Below are 8,474 nucleotides of genomic sequence, written 5' to 3'. Positions count from 1 at the left end.
TCCAAAGCAAATGCTCCAATGATATATTTTCCAAAACAAAATCTATGTTATTCCAACATAAAAGCTATGCCCAATATGAACAACCCTACAATAACAAGCCAGTATGTGTGTTGATAGAAAGAAAATCTTTGCTATGCAAACAGATTTACATTTTATTTTTCCAGCATGTTGTTTGGTTATTCTGTTCCAATAATATTTTCTATGAAATATGGGCAATTGGGCATCTATCTGGGAGCAGATGATCCCATAATATTATTACCAATATTTTTTAACCCATAACTTTTAAAATATATTTTAAATCTTTCAATACTTAAGCTCAGTACAGTGTTACTGCTTAGCTGAAAATGGAATGTAGGTTGATGTGATAATTTAAAATAACTATTTTGTACCAAATACTTCTATGTATTACTTATGTTACCGGGTAGCTCTTAGCATAAATGCAATACATTTGTACCACATACATACTTACACTGGTTTATATACAGATAAGTATATCTACTGTAAAGTATATCAGGTAGGTAGGTAGGTAGATAGATCTCCTTCCTAACTATGCACTTTGGAGCACTTATGTGTTTCTGTTAGGTGCTGTACAATAGGGTGTGTGACTGTGGCTCCTAGGTGCTACAATAATAATAAGTAATATCTACCATTTGATATATAACAGCCATATAGACTTCTAGCAACAATAGCTAAACATTGATGAATTTCTCTATAATTATTCTTTTTGCAGGGCCCTATTAAAAGCCCATTGAAGTTATCTGGAACCTCTCCATTTACTTGAATGGCCTTTGATTCAGCTATATGAATTATTTTCATGGAGAGCTGTGTGCATTGGAGTGTGTGTGTGTGTGTATGTATATTCCAATGTGAATGCTTAGCTTTTTGCAGACTCACTGAAAACGGAGGGATGTCGGGGCTAGGAAAAGATTCCAAGAAAAAATGATTTCCCAGGAAAAGCCAGCCAGATAAAACATTTTGGCTTTCTGATATCCTAGGTTGCAACCTCTGCTACTGCACATATACATATAAGGGAACACATATACAGCCATGGTCCCATCTGTAAATGAACTTGATTTGAAGTGGTAACTTTGTCAGGCCTCTTGTATCATGGGGACTGCAAAGTTGGGATTCAAGATGGTTATCAGAAAAAAAGAACTATTTGAGATCCAGCAGTGAATTAAAATGCAATTAAATTTCCTTTTTTACTTTTCTAAAATATGTTTTTGAAATAGAAATGTTTCCAACTTAATCAGATAATTTTTAAAGCTGGAAGGAGCCCAAGGTGACTCATAAACTCCATTTATTCTGGCAAGATTCTTTTCATAAAAATCTATTTTTTAAAAAGATTGAGTATCACTTGAGGTCAATAGGAGGATTGCTGGAGTAAGGACTGAAAGACTGGGATGTCAGTTGCGGGATTGGAATTGCACTTGCTTACACCAGGCCAAAATTTGGTTTAAGATCCTAGGTAGAAAAGAGCACAATCAAACGTAACTTTTGACTCAGTCTGTTCACAGTTAAATGTTGTTCAATGAGCTGAGATGCCCTAAAGTGAGGATTTTTGTTATTTGCAGCAATGTCTTTTCCATCAGAGAAAATAAAAGAAAGCGACCATTAGAAGGGAGCCTTTTTATGTCATGAATCGATGCACTTGATCATCCTTTAACTGCTGGGGCTGTGTAGACTCTGGCATTCAGCAACTGTGACAATGCCAGAATCCAATAGCCACTCTTAGCAGTGAATGTAACTTGTTCCTTGGTAAATTTCAGTCTGCATGTACCCAATCTCTTGTATCATTAATTCTGAGCACTCACAATCAGGTTCTATCTACAATTACCTAAGTCATTTTTACTGAGCTGATTTTTAATGAAATCAGCATTACATTTCATACTCTGTAATTCATGCCATAACTTTGGTGTCCTAGCCAGAACAGAATCAGCTGATGAAACTTTATATCTGCCTTTCATGCACGTATGACAGCCCCTAATTTAAAAAGCCCCAAACTTGGCTTCTTTTAAAATATTAACCAAAGATCCCAAATCAAATCTGTTTGTTCTTCTATACCAAACATAAAGCGGGACTGAGCAAACATGATTAAAAATAAACTGTTTGGATTTCACCCAGGTCCAATTGTATTGTATTTACAGTTCAGGCGGGTAAACTCTCTAACAGATTCAATACCACCAGAAATAATAGCGAAATGTGTTTTTCATTCACAGAATGTAACAGGATCCTTTTCCTTCACACCAGTCCCTTTACTGTAGCTCGTCTCCCTTTCTTAGGCTGGCGTCAAGGTTATTGGCTGAGTGGTGAAGGGCTGATGCCTTGATATGTGCCAGCTAAATCTCCGAACAAGAAGAAATCTTATTAAATGAATTGTCTGTATGCTGTATGGTTTACATATTTCCCTCCCATCTTCATTTACTCAAAACTAACTTGTATATGCCCCCAGTGCAATTAATTATTATGACAGCTGGCATTTGTGGAGAGAGTTTATTTTGATTGAATTTAGTGGCTGTTAGAGTTGATGGGGAATTTTCCTGTGAAACAACACTTAAGCAAAAAATGGGAGGGGCGGGAGGGAAATCACAAAAATGTCTGTGATCTCCTGCTTGTTGGGTCTTTTGCTCTTTATGCAACATGAAGAAATTGCACACAGAAACAGTGTAGTAAATATACAGTACATACACATGGTGGACCTAGTTACTTCCATACTGCAGCTCTGATGGGTTTTCTGGTTATTCATAAACCAGGGTGAATGCCACTAGCAGATACCACCCTCTTCCTATACATGCCATCCCCCATTTTCTGGTCATTATTCAACTGCTTGTTAAAGGTGCCGGATCAACAGCAACCGTGGTGGTGTTTTCTCGTGAACTGGTCTGAGGCAAACAAATAGTTCCACAAAATTCCCTGAGGATCCATCACAGCTGGGTAACAGCTTGGGGATCTCTACAGACCTGCCTTGATTTTTCACATGATAAGAGTGAATATCTGGGGAAATGTCAGAAATGCAAAATCTGCTGGAGTAGCATCCCCAGGCAGAATGATGGAAGCCCCATTACTTGAGACTTTTAAAACTGGACTGGAGAAAACTCTAAAAAAAATATGCTAGAGGAAACCATCCTGCATTGACTGGATGACTTGATGGGGCTTTTCCATCTTCTAATCTGAAGCACAGTATTTGTTATTAAAACAAGAGGTACGGGACTCTTCTTGCTTAAATAAATGCTGTCCCTCATTACACATCAGTCTGTGCTATTGAAGTAAGACTAATTAATTGACAATTTTCCTAGAGGTGGAAAGGGGAAAAAATGTCCCTCAAATCCTGGTCAGTTTCTGTAGTCTGCTGTGACTCCTAGACTTTAAGGTCAGAAGGGACTGTTGTGATCATCTAGTCTGATTGCTTGTATATTGCAGGCCACAGAACCTCACCCACCTACTCCTATAATTGACCCCCCTAACCTCTGGCTGAGTTACTGAAGTCCTCAAATCATGATTTAAAGACTTCAAGTTACAGAGAATCCACCATTTATATTGTTTAAAACTGCAAGTAACCCATGCCCCATACTGCAGAGGAAGGTGAAACCCACCCAGGGTCTCTGCCAATCTGACCTGGGGGGAAATTCCTTCCCGACCCCAAATATGGTGATCAGTTAGACCCTGAGCAGGTGGGAAAGACCCACCAGTCAGACATGTGGGATAGAATTCGCTGTAGTAATTCAGAGACTTTCCCATTTAGTGACTCCTTGGCACTGTCAAGTGACCATGAAGCCACCTTAAGCAGTGAGCTGAGGAGTCAATGGGAGTGGTGGGAATCTCTTGGTGGCACTACTCACCCAGTACAGATCCTGGCCAGGGAGTGTAATCCGGTGAAAGGGGGAAATCAGTTGGGCAGACTATAGCAGTCAGCAACAATGCCCATCTCAGAGTCTAACAACAGAAGTCCTAGTACTGAATGTGGCTGGTTCCTCCGTAAATTTCAGGCCATGCACAATCTCTGTTATCTTTAAATTCTGAGCGTCTCAAAGCATCTCTGTGCTCTGGTAATCCATGGCTACTAAACAGGGTCTGATCCCAGGGCTGAGCTGCTGCAAAGTTGAGATAAAACTACCTTCACGCCACTTAGCAATGGATCCTATGCCAAGTAGATCTTGGCTGACTCTGAGAATTGGGACCTTTGCATCCTCTTCCTGTTGGAAGGGGTACACTGTGTTCTTGCTACTACCCGAGAAGCGGAAAAGGGAAAAATAAACTTTCTCCTTTTAATGCCAAGACTTAATGATGAGTGAACCTCACATGTCTGGAAGTGCATTTGAGTTCTGGTAATAAACACACAAAAGCTTGGATGCTGATTCAAACCATCTGAACCTTTTACGGTCTGTGAAAAGCCTGGGATTTGCTCTAACTCTTGTGAGATGAGACTGTGGGGACCTACTTCTAGCTGGGTTGGAATGAGATCAGAATTCCTTGATGTATTTTGATACTTCCTGCTGGGCTAATCTGGCTACAGATGCCCAGCAGCAGAGAATTCCTTTGGCAAAAGGGAACTCTGCTTAGTGCAGGATGACTCCTCTACACCTGGGTGTAGGGGACATGCTAGAATCAGGTGAGCACAAGGAGGGGCTGCATGATGCCAGTCCTCCATTGGCATAGGATCCATTAAGTGCAATTTACAGCTGTAAGTTGTAGTGTGGTTGAGGCTGGCCCTGAGAAGCAGGGACCTGCAATCGACCCTTAACACACCTCACCCACACACCCTCATCTCTGAGCCAAGAGACAATCTTGATCAGTATCCCCAGGCTGCAGAGCTGACTGGCTAAGAGGACAAGTGACCTATTAAGGGTGCTGGGAAAGGACAACAACGCAAATCCTGACCCTGAATTTGGCTCCATGTGCATGCAGACTCCTGCCCTCATGCAGAGCTTCCCTCAAGTCAGTCCAAACCAATGAGCTGGCTGGGGCAGGGAAAAGGTTAGAAAATGATTAAGGGCAAGGTTAAGGGCAAGGAGACTGATTATGAAATATGAGTATGCCCCCTCTCTCCCTCCATCACACGAGGAATAAACATGCTGTGTTTTCAGCCCGGAGTTGAAGCTCTGCTCCGCGTTGGATATTTGAAAGCAGTGGAGGAGCACCGGTTGATCACGCACAGGAAGAAAGTAATTCTGTGCTGGTGGCACACGGTGTTGACAGGAGCCTGGTTTACGGATCGCGATAGTTCTACAGAGATTTCTTTTTTATTTTCATGCCTGAACTGTCACTGCTTGTTAAATCGAATGCAGCTATCCCCAGACTGCTCTGGCTCAAATGGAGTTGTTATCACATGACGTACAGAAGAGGTGGACCTCACATAATTAGGGATTTAACAGGCTCAAAAACCCCAGGGAGTACAAAGTAGCTCTGAGACAGGCTCAGGTAGCTGAAATTCCACTGTGAAAAGGAGAATTATTGTGTGAGCAGGCCTAACTGGAGGCCCTGCCGCAATCCCCAGCCATGAATATACTGAAAAGACATAGATGTAGGGAGAAACACGCAATCCAGGTGCTAGCTTGGGTGCTCGCTGGATCTAATAAGTCTAATAATTCCATCCTGACGCTTTCCTGAATTACTGCTCTGAGATTAGATTCATGTTAGACTTTCCATCAAGGGGATACTTTATTTGTTTTGGCATTTATAAATAATGTGTGTCCATCACAGCCTCTGAGAGGTAGTGTGTTTCAATGGCTAGGACACTGGACTGGGCCTCAGCAGACTTGGGTTCTGTTCCTGGCTCTGCCACTATCTTATTATGTGACCTTAGGCAAGTCACAGCCCTTCTCTATGCCTCAGTTTCCCCTCCCACCTTTATGTGTTATATACTTAGAGTCCTTGTCCTGAGTAGCTTATTCTCTATCTTGCTATAGGTTTGTACAGTGCCTAGCACAAAGAGCCACTGGCTGTTAGGAGAATAGGAATTGCCCAATCTGGGGGTCCATCTGGTTCAGTATCCTGTCCAGGGCTGTGGCCAGGAGCAGCTGCTTCAGACTCAGGAGTCAGAAACCCCTGAGTGGATAATTATGGACTAATCTGCCCACTGAAGCAGATTCTTCCTTTCCCCTGTTAGCTGGAGGTGAAGTTGGTTTGCTCTTGTTTTATGCACCTCTACCCTTTGTGGAATCTTCTTTAACATATTCCTTGCATAGGTGCAGACTCCGTGGGCGCTCCGGGGCTGGAGCACCCATGGGAAAAAAATAGCGGGTGCTCACCACCCACTAGCAGCCCCACCGATCAGCTCCTCTGCTCCCCCCAGCGCCTCCCGCCTACCTGCCAGTGATCAGCTGTTCAGCAGCATGTAGGAGGAGGGGGGAGGCAAGGGAGGAGTGGGGGAAGGAAGAGGTGGAGCAAAACAGAGCAGGAAGAGGCGGGGGGGGGGAGGCCTTGGGCGAAGGGGTGGAGTGGGGGTGGAGCACCCCCAGGGAAATGAGAAAGTTGGCACCTCTGATTCCTTGTGTGTGCTCCCCATCTGGTTCCCTTTATGAATTTTCCCAGTTGTTATTGTCTAATTCCAGCCCATCAGCTGATTGCACTTTGGAGTTATATAAGTGTTCTTAGATTTTGTACTAGGGAGGCCTGAGCCCATTACCTCTGTGATCAGCGCATTATCTTTCATTGGCTTGAAGATAACACCCGTCATTTGGTCACTTAATGACTTTGAAACACAGTTTTCTCTTCCAGCTGTTCCCTCCATTAATCACAGCTGCTTACATATGTATATCCTGGAGGAGCCCAAAGCATGTTTGTGGGGGCCAGAGCCTCATCTCAGCTATGTGGATGTAAATCTTGAGTGTCTTCATTGCCTCCATTATCATGGGGGTACTCGGCAACAGACTCTGGTCCTGTGTGTCTATATATCAATTTATCTCACTTATATGCTCCTCATCACCATAGAATCTGGGCTCCTAGTGTATGTAGAGCTGTGTGAGGGGCACCATGTTGTTACGCTGCCCCAGGAGCAGACTCAGTCACAGTCTGGTTCCAGGTAAAAATAATCTGTCAGATCTATACCTGGTTGGCTCAGATATGCTGGTTGGTACCTTGGGGAGGAAGAAACCTGGATCCACCCACATTCATGGGAGGAGGAGTAGCAGCTCCATGGAGAGGCTGGTCTCCTCTAGAATGAAGGAGTAAGGGGGCACTTTATGGGCACACAGGAAAGGTCACAATCTGGCCCATAGCGGCCTGGCCCACTCACCTACCGCTGAAATGCTGGTACCTTTATGATGGCCTGTTAAGAATGAAACTTCTGCGCTTTCTGTTCAGGAAGCAGAGCTCGAACCCCAAATTTGCTCTTCATATGAACTACATGGTTGTGTTTTGCATGTATAATCAATCTTGGGCTCACCACTGCATGATGCCATTGGAATGTTTTGACTATATTAGCAATGTCTTAACTTCCCCCTCCTCACCACCAACAAAGAAAGGTCCCTCATTTCCCTACCTGGCAAATAAGCAGCACAAATAAAACTGATCAGGAACTGCTATGTGAAAAGGAGACAATGAAAACTCATCATGCTGTGTTTTACCTCCCAAAATGCAATCCTAGGAAGCATGCAATTACCTTCCCTCCAACAGGAAAATGTTGTGCAATAAACTAGACTAGAACACAAAGGAATGTTAGATAAATTCTGGAATGACCCACATCCCATCACCAGCCAATGATTGCCAGCATTCTATATCTTGCAAATAATGCTAAAGCAGCAAAACACATGTGATGAAATCCTGAACCCACTGAAGTCAATGGCAAAAGTCCCATTGACATCAAGATTTCATCCAATGTCATTTCCTCTTTACAAAACTCTCCTGAAAAAGGAAGAACAGTGTAAAAAGCATTGTGCGTGGTTCTCACAACACTCTCTTCAATGATGCCAGAGAGATTATTGCATAAGGAGGAAGAACATAAGGGAAAAGCATGCCAAAGTACTAGCCCACTTAGAATTTCTACATCTCTCAGGACTTAAAGGCCACCAAAACATTTTCTTTGTAAGATAACTACAAAATGTTTATTCTAGGTGTATTCTAAATAGAAATCACTATGTTTTTATCAGGAAAAAGCAATCCCGTGGAATGAGTATTCAGAGTAATGAACAGTGCTTGGAGGGAAGAGGCTGTAGAAGTTAGAAGAAATGAGTGTCTAGATGAGTTCAGCAAGAAACTTTGAACAAGTGTCATTAGCATTCACTTTGAGCAAAACAACATCTCTGATAGCTTTTACAAACTCCAGATCATCAAAGGGAGTGAGGTTCCTACATGTCTTGGAGGATTTGGGCCTATGGGATGGATTTTTAAAGGTATTTAGGTGCCTAAAGATGCAGATAGGAATCTAGTGGGAGTTTCAAAAGCACCTGGATAGCTAAATATATTTAAAAATCTGGCTGTAATTTGCTGGAGGAAAAAAACCCTCCATTCTGTGAAGTATTTATATTGAGACAGAA

Source organism: Caretta caretta, chromosome 7 (assembly GCF_965140235.1).
Source record: "Caretta caretta isolate rCarCar2 chromosome 7, rCarCar1.hap1, whole genome shotgun sequence".
Classification (NCBI taxonomy): domain Eukaryota; kingdom Metazoa; phylum Chordata; order Testudines; family Cheloniidae; genus Caretta; species Caretta caretta.
This window is presented reverse-complemented; position numbering follows the sequence as displayed.